Here is a 13,291-nt window from a genome sequence, read left to right as displayed (position 1 = left end):
CTTTCTAACCATGCCCTGGATCCACACCTGTCTTCAGAGACCTTCCTCAAACGTGTCGCTTCCTTCCTGTACCTTCAAGCTCTTCTCCATATTTCAAGCATATTCAAGATTTGAGTGTCTGTATGTCCTTAAAGACAAGAAAGTTACAAATAAATACTTTTCACTATTCATTCCTCTTACTTTGGCTACTGATATTTTCATTGCTTTTATAGATACAGTTCTCCCCAGTAAGAGTGATTCTCTTGCCTATGCACCTATCACTGCTAAATGTGTTTGCAATGTCACCCCTAATATTGTTCCAAGATTTGCCGGCCACTTATTTTGCTTGACATCTCTGGACCAATTCATATCTCTTCACTCATCCACTTCCTTGGCTTCGGTTCTATTAATATGCTAATGATGGCCCAAGTCCTTTTCCTGCTCAACCTCTCCTGAATTGCAGTCACATGCATTTAAGAAAAATGCACAATTTTCCACGTGATTGGATACTTTAATTAGAAATTGAAAAAGGTCATCATTAGAGGCCGGTATTTACATAGCCATCCTGTCTGGAAGCCAACAGGGTTGCTAAGACACATCAAACCTTCTAATATGTAACTCACATTCAGGTAATACCAATGTTGACTTATTTACTATATCTCCTATTATCGATTCCACTGACAGATCTTTATTAATGAGGGCAAGAATGCCTCTGCTAATAGGCTTTGAATAGTATGTTTTCATAAGGTGGTTACAGATTATGAAGGCAACTAATCTTCCTTTTCAAAAAAGTGCTTTATCAGAGATGTATATATAAGTTTTTTTGATTCACTAGCTGGCTATACATCATTCTTCATTCTGTATATTTTCTTATAATGATGGTATTAAATATGTTCTAGGTTGCTTTCCTGCTGCTGTTATAAAACATTTTTACCAAAAGTAACTTAGGGGCAGGAGCTTATTCTTTGGCTTACAGTTCTTTATTTGGGGTTAAATGATGGAAAAAAGAAGAACCCACAAAGTAGAAAAGACCAACTGTAAGTGAAGAAGAAACACGAGAAAAGAAATCAGAGAAGAATATCTTTCTCTCTCTCTCTCTCTCTCTCTCTCTCTCTCTCTCTTCTATTATTCTTTCTCTTCTATCTGGGGATAGGGAGTGAAACCAGGGATAAAGGATGTGAAAACTAGAAACCAAAAAAACAGCAAAGATGTGCTACAAGACAATCTACAGTAGAATCCCTTTTTACTTCCATCCTATTAAAATCACCTGTGAAGGGAGACATCGATAATGACTCATAGCTGCTGCTCTCTTCTTAGTGAGATAAATCCTGAGAGTAAAATGAAACTTACATAGTAATCTTAAGCTTTTTGAGGCAAGCTTAAATTCAACAATAAAGCATTTGCATGCAACTGCATATGTGTGTGTGCCTAAGGTCTCTCTCTCTCTCTCTCTCTCTCTCTCTCTCTCTCTCTCTCTGTGTGTGTGTGTGTGTGTGTAAGCCAAAGGAGACAGTGGCTGAAAAACAGCACAGGGCCTGAAGCAACACTTCCAGGCAATCAATGAGGGGTGTCATTTTTATTGACATTCATATATCTGATACAATTTTTATCACCATTAGCACCATGATCACATCATCTTAACTTGTCAGTCACAGATATAAAATAATAATTATTCACTGAATGACACTGGTGGATTTATAATAAATGTACTAACAACCTACTTGTATATGTTAAAATAATTGTATGCTATGATAAGAAATCTCTGGAAAGTTGTGTTAGTCAGGGTTTCTATTCCTGCACAAAACATCATGACCAAGAAGCAAGTTGGGGCCTCCCACCCTTGATTACCAACTGGAGAAAATGCCCCACAGCTGGATCTCCTGGAGGCACTTTGCCAAATGAAGTTCCTTTCTCTCTGATAACTCCAGCCTGGGTCGCGTTGGCACACAAAACCAGCCAGTACAAAAGTATAGGCACATTTTATACATAAATTGTTCAGTCTTCTTTGGCTTATTCCCTATATACATGTTCTAATATCTGAGATAAGCATAATTTAATTTCTCTCTATACCATATTGGTTTTCAAATCTGTCTTTCTTCACTGTGGAATAAGATACCGAAGTCATACATTTATTAATTTTGATTGGTAAATACAATGACACATACTACAATCTATTACTGCCACAGAGTTAGATTTTACTTGGGGATTTATTGTATATTCATATTTTATATAATACATATATGATATATAATAGACTAATAGATTATATAAGCGATCTATAATTCCATAGTCTAATACATAAGAAATCTGTTATAATTTGTTCATATTAAATTTTATGTTATTTATTGATTACCAAAATATTTCCCAATTATATATATGTATATATATACAAATATAATTTATATACATGACATATATACAAGCATATATATGTGTGTATGCATATATATTGCAGTTGTTTTGAGTCATTTTGGTTTTGTTATGTTTTATATTTTATTCATTTTTTCTTATGATACACTTATGCTCGCTTAGTTCAGTTTAGTTCCTTGCAGCATGCTATATTATTTCCTTCAGAATTCTTACTTTTTAAGTAAGAACTTGCTGTTTTTAAATAAATTCATCACAATTGTTTTTGCTGCATCCCTGAGGTGTTGGTATCTTGTGTTCCCATTGTGATTATCTCAGGACATTTTTTATTTATCCATTGGTTTCCTGCAGGAGACTATTGTTTAGCATCCAGATATTCATAGATTTCCCAATTCCTTCAATTGTTGACTTTTAATTTCATACAAGCATAGTCTGAGATGATAGTTGATAGGATTTCCAGCTTCATAAACACGTAGAGATGTGCACTTTGACCTGACATCTGGAAAATGCTTCAAGAGCACTAGTGAAAATTAGATTTGTTATCTTACTGAAACTCCCATAATGTAAATATTCCTCAGTTTCTTAGTGATATTCTAGAAATCTTGTAGTCTGTCTTCATTCATTTTAATTCTGTTTTTTTTTATTCTTTTGATTAAATCACTTTGAAAGATTTATCTTTGCTCATCTCTGAAGAAAATGTTTTGCAACCCCCTTCTAAGACTTAGGAATTACTGAGGGAAAAGAACCAGAAAGATGTGAAAGTCATACAAATAAGAAGCAGTGGAACGTGTCATCTCCTGGAAAAGCACAGCTATTGCAGCCATGAACTAATGGCAGTTGTTGATTCTTGCACTGGATCTCTACAAGAATGGGACAGCTCCATTTGATACATAATACAATTAGTGCATCTAAGGTCCAGGAAATATCACACAGACACACATGCACACACACACACACACACACACACACACACACACGCTCATGCACACACACGCTCATGCACACACATGCACAGGAGCATCAAAGACTGAGAAAGCAAGAGTAGCAGGAAAATTGCTGTGAGATTGAGTGTCCTAGACATTTTAGGAAAGCTTCACCCATGACACCTCAACAATATGGTTGTCTAAACAAGATCTGAATAGGTATTGCACCAGTACCTGTGCCACATGGAAGAGGGAAATATTGGGCCTTTCTCATACACAAAGAACAATTGAGGAAACTCAATAATGCTGAGAGCAGATAAATAGTCTTCCCTAGGGACAATGTCTGGAAATGGTTATCCAAAAATGAAGTCGTCATCACTGAACTCATCATATACATGCACGTGATACTGCGCACACTGAGCAGGTTCTGTTCATATATGTAGACATGTCTTCTTCTACCCAGTCACAATCACTAACTCTTAAATCTTATCAAAACCAATGTGCATAAAGATTGCTGTGAGCCAGAGTCATCATTGCACAGATAGGTATGTTCAGATTATCCACCAGTGTCAGCAGGCTGATGCACTTCTGAAGACTTAAACATTTGGAGAGAGGCAAGACATACTATTTCTGAAGGGTTTGTAGTAAATCTAGAGACCCCCACGTGTCTATTTTCTGGCTGATCACTTCCTTGAATCAGGTATTCATATACCAGCCAGATCACTTTCATTTAATTATTCAACAGACATTTATTAGACACTCATCATGTGTCAGGCATCCTAAAGATCCAGAGAATTCGGTGATTAATAGGATCCCCAAAACAACCCTGAGATTTCCCCATCACACCAGTCAGAATGTCTAATATTAAAAACTCAGGAGACAGCAGGTGTTGGTGAGGATGTGGAGAAAGAGGAACACTCCTCTACTGCTGGTGAGATTACAAGCTGGTACAACCACTCTGGAAATCAGTCTGGTGCTTCTTCAGAAAACTGTGCATGACACTTCTGGAGGACCCTACTATACCACTCCTGGACATATACCCAGAGGATTCCCCAGCATGTAATAAGGACACATGCTCCACTATGTTCATAGCAGCCTTATGTATAATAGCCAGAAGCTGGAAAGAACCCAGATGTCCTGCAATGGAAGAATAGATACAAAAAATGTGGTATATATACACAATGGAGTACTATTCAGCCATTAGAAACAATGAATTCATGTAATTCTTAGACAAATGGATGGAGCTGGAGTACATCATCCTAAATGAGGTAACCCAGTCTCAAAAGAACACTCATGATATGTACTCACTGATAAGCGGATATTAGCCTAGAAGCTTGGCATACCCAAGACACAATCCACATATCAAATGATGTCCAAGAAGAAGGAAGGAGTGGCCCCTGGTTCTGGAAAGGCTCCTTGCAGCAGTGTAGGGGAATACCAGAACAGGGAAATGGGAAGGGGTCGATAGGGGAACAGGGGGAGGGAAGAAGGCTTATGGGACTTTCGGGGAGGGGGATCCAGGAAAGGGAAAATCATTTGAAATGCAAATAAAGAGTATATCAAAGAAAAAAATAGGATCCCCTTCTAAGGAAATATAAAAATTGTAAGAGCCAGAGGATTATGGAGTTTGCTGCAAAACTATGTTAGATTATAATGTTAGAAGATGCCCCAGTAAAGTCTCTCCTCTGAGAATGCTCAACATGGGCTGAACAAGAACAAAGACATTAGACAAACTGAAATAGACAGTGGAAAACCCAGGAAGCCCCAGTCATACAAAAAGGGCTAATGCAATGGGATGCTGAGTGGGAGAAATAGTCTTCTGTAGGGAGGAACACACACCTTCTGTAGGGAGGTGCATATATATACATATATATGTATATGTAAATGCACACATTATTTATGAGTACATTTAATAGCAATTGATAAAACTAGAGGCTATAAATTGCAAAAGTATAGGTGAAATAAATGAGGGGATTTGGAGGAAGAAAAGGGAAAATAGAAATGGTATAATCTTTTTTGCTTATTTTTTTTACTTTATTCTTTTACAAATTTACTTAACATCCTCCTCCCTGTCACCCCCTTCCACAATCCTTCCCCCACCCCCCTCCTCTTTTCCTCTGATCAGGTAGGGCCCTCCTAGGTATCCCCTACACCTTGACATTTCAAGTCTTTGTGAGGCTAGGCACTTCCTCTCCCACAGAGGCCAGACAAGGCAGCCCAGCTAGAAGAACATATCCTACATATAGGCAACAGCTTTTGGGAAACCCCTTACTGCAGTTGCTCATGACCCACAGGAAGACCAAGCTGTACATTTAACAGATGTAAGTGGGGAGGTGTACACCCAGCCTATGTATGTTCTTTGGTTGGTGGTTCAGACTCTGAGAGCCCAAAAGGTCCAGGCTATTTGTTACTGTTCATCATCCTGTGGAGATCTAATTCCCTTCAGGGCATGCAATCTTTCCTCCTAGTCCCCTATAGGGTCCCAAAGCTCTATCCACTGATTGGCTGTGACTATCTATGCCTGTCTGAGTCAGCTGCTGTGTGCAACCTCTCAGAGGGCAACATGCTCGTGTCTGCAAACATAAAAGGGTAGCATTAATAGTGTCAGGGATTGGTGCTTGTCCATGGACTCTCAAGTTGGACCCATTATTGGTTGGCCATTCCTTCAGTCTCTGTTCCATGCCCCACGCCTTCATTTCTTATAGATGCGATAAATTTTGAGTTAAAAGTTTTATGGATAAGTTGGTGTTTCTATCACTCTATTGGGGTTCCTGCTATGCTGAAGGAGGTGGCATCTTCAGGTTCCATATCCCCAGTGTAGATAAAACAAAGTAAAATAAAAAAAAATAAAAGAAATAAAAAAATGGAACCTCTTCTAGTGCCATGAATTACATGTGTATGAATTAACTGGTATTTTTAAATGCTTTTCCAGGGATTTATCCTGGAGAAACAAAATCTCAAAATCTCAAAATAGGAATGAAAATTGAACATAATATTTATGTTAACTACAAATATATTGAGCAGTGTTCCAATATGTAAAATAATTAAAATTCACTATCATAAATTAAGACAATTGGTATGTAGCAAAGTAGCCTGAGGAAGACAGATGAACTGTAAGAGGCCATAACAAGGGTGAATAGGATTTAGCTGGATATAGTTAGAAAGTAGAGGTAAGATCAAATTTAACGGTATTTAACCAGGAATGTGATTTGTACAGGAATCTAGACTAGTGTTTTCCAAAACATAGCACATATATTCTACATAATAAACAAAGCCCAAGGCATCTCCACGAAAATATAGTATTTAAACTACTTAGTTTTACCTTATTCCCCTGTGCATGTCTTGTTATTTTCTAATTGCCAAAAATGGAATTATAAAAGATTGATTGCATAGTTTAGGATCACGCATACACATTTTAGATATCACTGCTAGTTATGTTTTAGTGACACAAATTTGATCAATGAACTCTCTTCCTATTGCCCAGGGTTAGTAACCATTTGACCTGAAATAAGAGCAGAAGAAATAAGTATAAGAAGTAAACATAAATATAAGAGATAGAAAGACATTTGTTTACAAAGTACATTTGGCCATTTGGCCTAACGTATCTTACTGTAAGGTCCTCCTAAGGGAGGAGGAATAGTCAAGGTTAAGTCTAGATATCACCTTTATACAATTGAGTAATGGTGAGAGGCATTTGTTTATGACACAGAAAACACACACACACACACACACACACACAGGGAAAAGAATATCCAACCAACAATCTTTACAGAAAAAATGAAGGAAAATGAAAGCTGGAGTTGCTGCAATAAGACGATGAGATTTAGTGAGATTTATTTTGTGATGTGTTACAGCATTGATAGGAAGACTTCCTATTTAAGAGGAAGAGGAAGAAGGAGGAGGAAAAGGAAGACAATGAAGAAGGAGGAGGAGAGGAGGAAGAGAAAGAGAGAGATGATAATGAAGAAGAAGATGAAGAAGAAGGAGGAGGAGGAGAAGAAGAAAAAAAGAAGAGGAAGAGGAAGAGGAAGAGGAAGAGGAAGAGGAAGAGGAAGAGGAAGAAGAAGAAGAAGAAGAAGAAGAAGAAGAAGAAGAAGAAGAAGAAGAAGAAGAAGAAGAAGAATCTAGATTAAGAAATACACCAAGTTGTTGTTTCTGTGGAGATTTATTCTAGATCATGTCCTAAGGAATATTACTCTTTTTGGTAATTGTCATTTGATTAGACCACCAACAATCTAGCCATTCCCTTGAATATAATGAACCTAAGTTATCACTGGGAAATTATAAATGCCTACTGTTTGTAAATGTGCATGAAATCCCAGGAACATGACTGTTACACTTAAAAAAAGATAAAATCAAAAGGGATACATATTGATATGTCTGTATATTAGTAGAGGTTATATGTATATATTTATGCTACTAACACATTGATCTACTTTTCTTTATACATGAAATCTATGAAAAAAATGCTTACACAAAACACACATATTACAGAGTTGTGGATTGTCTTTCCAGTTTTCTTTACCTGTCTACAGCATGATTTCTTCTAAGCTCTGAGCTATGCTAATTTGGATACTGAATTAAAGCACTGTATCACGTTGACTCTCTATAGGCACAAAACTGGAGGGGTCTAAAAGAGGTGGACAGAGCAGCCAGGAACTGGAATTGGGCACAGATCCTTACACTGACTTATGATAGCCTCTAGTGAGTCGTGAAATTATAAAATGTTAGCATGGATATAACCTAACATATCAACTAGCCAGGCTCTTTTCTTTACATGGAGAAAACCTGTGTTCATAAAGCAAAACTGATTTGTTCCGGCTCATAAAATGTCCAGCATCTATTTTTTTTTCTAATCTCACTTTCGTTTTATCTTCATAGTTTCATTCTTGTTTTTCCTTATGATTTGATAAACTCAGTAAATAAATCTATTACCAATAATTCATTTAACTGACATATTATGAATTGCAATATGTTTTGGGAGAGTGACTATCATATGCAATGTCCACATTGTCCTTGGATAGCTTCCATGTTCGTAGACAAGGGGTATATAAATCACAACCATCCCAAAGCACATAGAAAGTGTGTTTTAAAGAAATTGTATCAAGATTCCGAAGGGATTTGGAGACCATGTCAATGTTAAGCCTGGAAAAATCATAAAACAATTATATAATGGAAATGTTTATGTGGATCTCAAAGGACTGTGGTGTTAATATGAATGTCAGGAAGAAAACCACAGATTTATGAATAAAGATGAAGAGGAAGGGAAAAACAGTATGTATCTGAATGGTTAAAACATTTTCTGTATCCTAGCATTGCCTGGGAGAATGAGAAGGATTGACATGGGCTGTGTGAAGTCGTTACCACTGGGATTAGACAAGAGATATTATATAAACAATCATAATATATAAAAGCAAAGAGATCTAGGAGATTTAAACAGAGATATCAATCATAAGACTATGCAATGATAAATATTTTAGTAAAATAACTCATGATTCATTATGGTGAAAATAAAGTTTAAGTGAGGCATGTTATACATAAATATACATACATACTTATACACATACATATTATACACATATACACATGCAAAAGCACATAGACATATACAAACATACCTACTGATAAACGCACATATATACACAATATGTATACACAAACACAAACTCAAAAATACACATAGTATATACACATACATAGGCATAAGCACATACATAGATATGCACACATGCACATGCACATAAACACACAAACACCAGTGTTCATATATATATATATATATATATATATATATATATATATATATATACATCTATACTCCAAATATTCATAAACACATGCCAATACACAGCATACAGATAGATACACACTTTAATTTGCAGATATGTTTGTAATTTGAAGAGTGAAAATTAAGATGTGTTTACATCACAATAAGTAGACATCACTAATATATTCATGGAAGCTCAAAAATTCCCAGTTAAATGATCTATTCTAGTCACATTCTCTCCATACCATTTTTAAGATGTACAATGCACAATTTATTCTTGTTCATGCTAATTATTAACTGGAGCTTTGTGGTATTTTAGTTGAAATAAATTGTCCCAAACATAGGCATGTAACTAAACAGCATAAGATACACTACTGTAAAGTAGATAAATGATTTCTTTATTGTCATTATTGACAAAACCATCCTAAAGCTATCTTGTTATTACAAATACAATCATTCTTGTATGTCAGCACAACATTTTCCTAGGAGTTGTAACACTCTGTTGAAGGTTATGTGCTCTATCATCTTCTAGCATACTTATACAGAAAGAAACATTACTTGGTTCAAAATGTTCATAAACTAATTGCATTGAAGATACAGTATTTTGAAATCTAAGCCTATAAAGAATACAATTTCCCTCACTATATGCCCTGTCTTCTGCTGGAGGTGGGCAATACAAGTTCCCTCACTCCACTGTAAGGAATTCCATCTAAAGTCCCTTCCTTTGAGTCCTGAGAATCTCTTAATTCCCAGGTCTGTGGTATATTCTGTAGGGCCCTCCCAACCTCCTATCTCCCGAGGCTGCCTGTTTCCAATCTTTTTGCTGGACATCCCACAGTCAAAATTCTGACCCACAATTGTTCCTGTCTGAAAGGACTGCAGAGATGGAAATGGAGAGGATCCTGAGGAAAAGAAGGTCCAGTGACAGGCCCAATGTGGGATCCAGCTCCAGGGGAGGCTCCAAAACCTGATGCTATTACTGAGGCTATGGAGTGCTCACAAAACAGGTCCTATCATGAATGCCCTCTGAAAGACCCAACAAGCAGCTGAGATATTCAGATGTAGATATTTGCACCCAAACCCATGGACAGAAGCTGCTGATCCCTGTGGTTGAATTAGGGAAAAGCTGGAAGAAGCTGAGGAGGACAACCCTGTAGGAGGACCAGCAGTCTCAACTAACCTGGACCTCTGAGATTTCTCAAACACTAGATTACCAACCAGGCCGCATACAGCAGCTGATATGAGGCCCTCCAACACATATACAGCAGAGGACTGCTGGGTCTGGGTTCAGTCAGAGAAGGTGCACCTAAAACTCAAGAGACTGGAGTCCCCAAGAAGTTTAGATTTCTGGTGGGGTAAGGGATGGCGATGGGTGGGTGGGGGCATCCTTATGGAGACAGGGGGGCGTGGAGGAGGTATGGGATGTGGAACAGTTGGAGGGTGGACTGGGAGGGGAATAAAATATGGAGTGTAAAATAAAGATTAAATAAAAAGAAGGAAAAAACTCAGTATGCAATAGCCACACGCATGCTGGAAAGGCTAACACAGGAGCTAAGTGAGCTGAATGTCTCTGCAGTCCTAGTCTGGAATTAAGTCCTGGAAGATTTATAAAGAAGCAAATGGTCTGTATGTGAATGCATGGATGAAGGTGTATGCATATGTGCATGTGTATATGTATATATGCATGTGCATGTGTGTATACATATATATGAGAATATAATTTTATGCATCTAAAATAAGGTTTGTTCTTTCAATTACCACATAAAATAACTTACGACATTTGATTAACCTGTCCGCAGCCTTTGCTCAATGCATAGGGTTGAGCCTTATGTCAACGAGTACAAGTATTCCAAACATAATGATAATGGAATGCTTAAGTGATGACGGTCATCAAGTCATTACTATATAACATTGACTTTTAAGATAAATTCTTTTGGAAATTCTTATTTCATATAGTCCTAAAAATAAAACACTTGAAGGCAATTATCCTAGCTATTATAACTAAAAAATAGTTCACCTCGGGGGAAAAAAAAAGTGATTTTTTTTTTTATTTTGTGGACATTTTGAGCCATGTGTACTGTTTCTATTCTGGTCATGTACATTATAATCATTCAGTCAAAACATCACAGTTATGATATGGTGATGGCTCTTATATGAGTAGAAGTACAGCCCTCATAAGAGACTTGATGTGACTTCATTATGACCTCCACCATGTGGAGAGGAGAGCTATTTGTTGACCAACCATCTGGCTCGTCCAAACATTGACCATTCTGATGATCTGACCCTCACCCTCCATAGCCATGAGGAATATTTTTTCCTATTTAAAAGCTTCCAGGTACATGTTGTTTTTGTCGTAGAAGTCCAAACACACAAATATAGATAACATGTAAAGAACAAATAAGTATTTAGTTTAATCAGGAAGAAATATCTATAATATCATGTAAAAAATCAGAAAGCATTAGAGAACTTCTTCCTAATCATTGTAGCCCCTTACCACAAGTAAAAGGTGATTCGGTCTTGGAGTCCCGTTTTCTCTACTCATGCGATTATTATCATTCTCAAATGCAATGCTGTGCTCTGGGGAATGGCAGCTGCATGAGGACTTGCCACAGAATGCAGTGGCCCCCTCACCCTCGCAGTGTTAAACTCAATGAAATGAAATGAACATTGTGTGGAGAATAATGGAAATATTGTAGCATCATCACTTCTTACAGCCTGTCATTTACAGTTTTGACCTTTGCCACACTTCATTATTACAAAATTGATAGATCATGTTCACAGAATCAAATAATCTTGAAATGTAAGTGCTGCACTCTCGCTTAAGCAAACAGTGGTGCTCAGTGTGCTCAGATTTTAAAGGGCTAGCTCATCCTTCTGGCCCGACATTTTACAGAATTTTCCTCCTGACACCAAGTCTCCTCTTTGCAAATGGAAAAGCCAGCCCTGCAGAATGGATTCATGTGAACAAATTCTGTGTATTAATCTGCTTTGTATAAAGATGCCCACTGAGGAGTCAGAGCCACATTGGCACAAACACCTGTGAATACTAATAGCAGAGTTAACAATGCTTGTCAGTCTAGATAGAGAAATAGAACAAAAACTATACACCACAGGCAACTGAATTATAGTTGGCCTTTCTGATTCTTTACAAAACTAGTTTTATATAAAGAGTTGTTTTGTAAGGATACACTTATTTACTTAGTCAAATAATTGCAAAGAATATCTAACTTCTTGTGTTAGGACAAAGGTATTGTGCTAACTGTGTTGACAATGGTTTAATCAGAAAAATAATCGGAACTAGTGAAATCCAATAACCTATAAGAAAGATAGTTTTTCACTAGTAATATTTTATTACCAAGATATCTGCATCAAATCATCTTGATATATCTCTAAAAACAATCTCTAAAGACAAACTCTTTCATGCACCTACAATCTTGAACTAGAACCTTGGCTTCCATTTCAGTCTCTTTTTTCCTATCATCTGACTAAATTAGTCCGTCCTCTGCTGGATAGCTTATGCAAATTCACACAAGACATCTTTTCTAGAGCCACATCAGGCCTTCCGTTCAACCTTTGGCAGCTTGTAACTAACTTCTGCATACACATATTAAACCAAGTACTTTTTACTCTTAGATTCGTAACTGTGACATACCTTGTTTGCTCACAGTCATGTCTGGCAGGTCAACAGCAGCTGTAGAATGAAGTCTGTGTTCCTGTCCCCACCAGCACCATTCTCAACTGTCCCCACGATTGAGGAGAATCTTTGGCCTGACTTAATTCTTCCGTCCATTCCAAGTGTATCCTTGTTTGCGACAGTGGTTGTTTATCCTCTGTGGCATCCATTTTCTCATCTGTACCCCAGCAATGCTCCAAAACAATGATAACAGGAAGCTGAAGTCTAAAGCAAAACAAAGCAAACCAGGAATCTCTTCAATGTCAGGCTACTCTAGCAGTTGTCACTCTTAAGAGGGATAGCATATTCCAATGGTGTGCTTGTTTCTTCCACTGTCAGCAGCCCAATGTGTTAACTTAGGAGACAGGAGCGTTTTCTGTCCATGCTTATCCAAACAGCTGAGTTCTCTTACCTTAGCAAGTATTGTCGCATCCTGCTTCCCTGATTTGTACCTGCTTTCCTACCCAGAGTGTGCAGAAACTAATTTAATGAAAACCTTAAAAATAGTTATCATGCATTTACTGTATCTCTGGCACTGGACACTGGAGGCAAGGCTCTTTTTTTAATATTTTTATTTTCTAT

The sequence above is a fragment of the Apodemus sylvaticus genome, chromosome 20 (assembly GCF_947179515.1).
Source record: "Apodemus sylvaticus chromosome 20, mApoSyl1.1, whole genome shotgun sequence".
NCBI lineage: Eukaryota > Metazoa > Chordata > Mammalia > Rodentia > Muridae > Apodemus > Apodemus sylvaticus.
Note: the sequence above shows the minus strand (reverse complement) of the source record.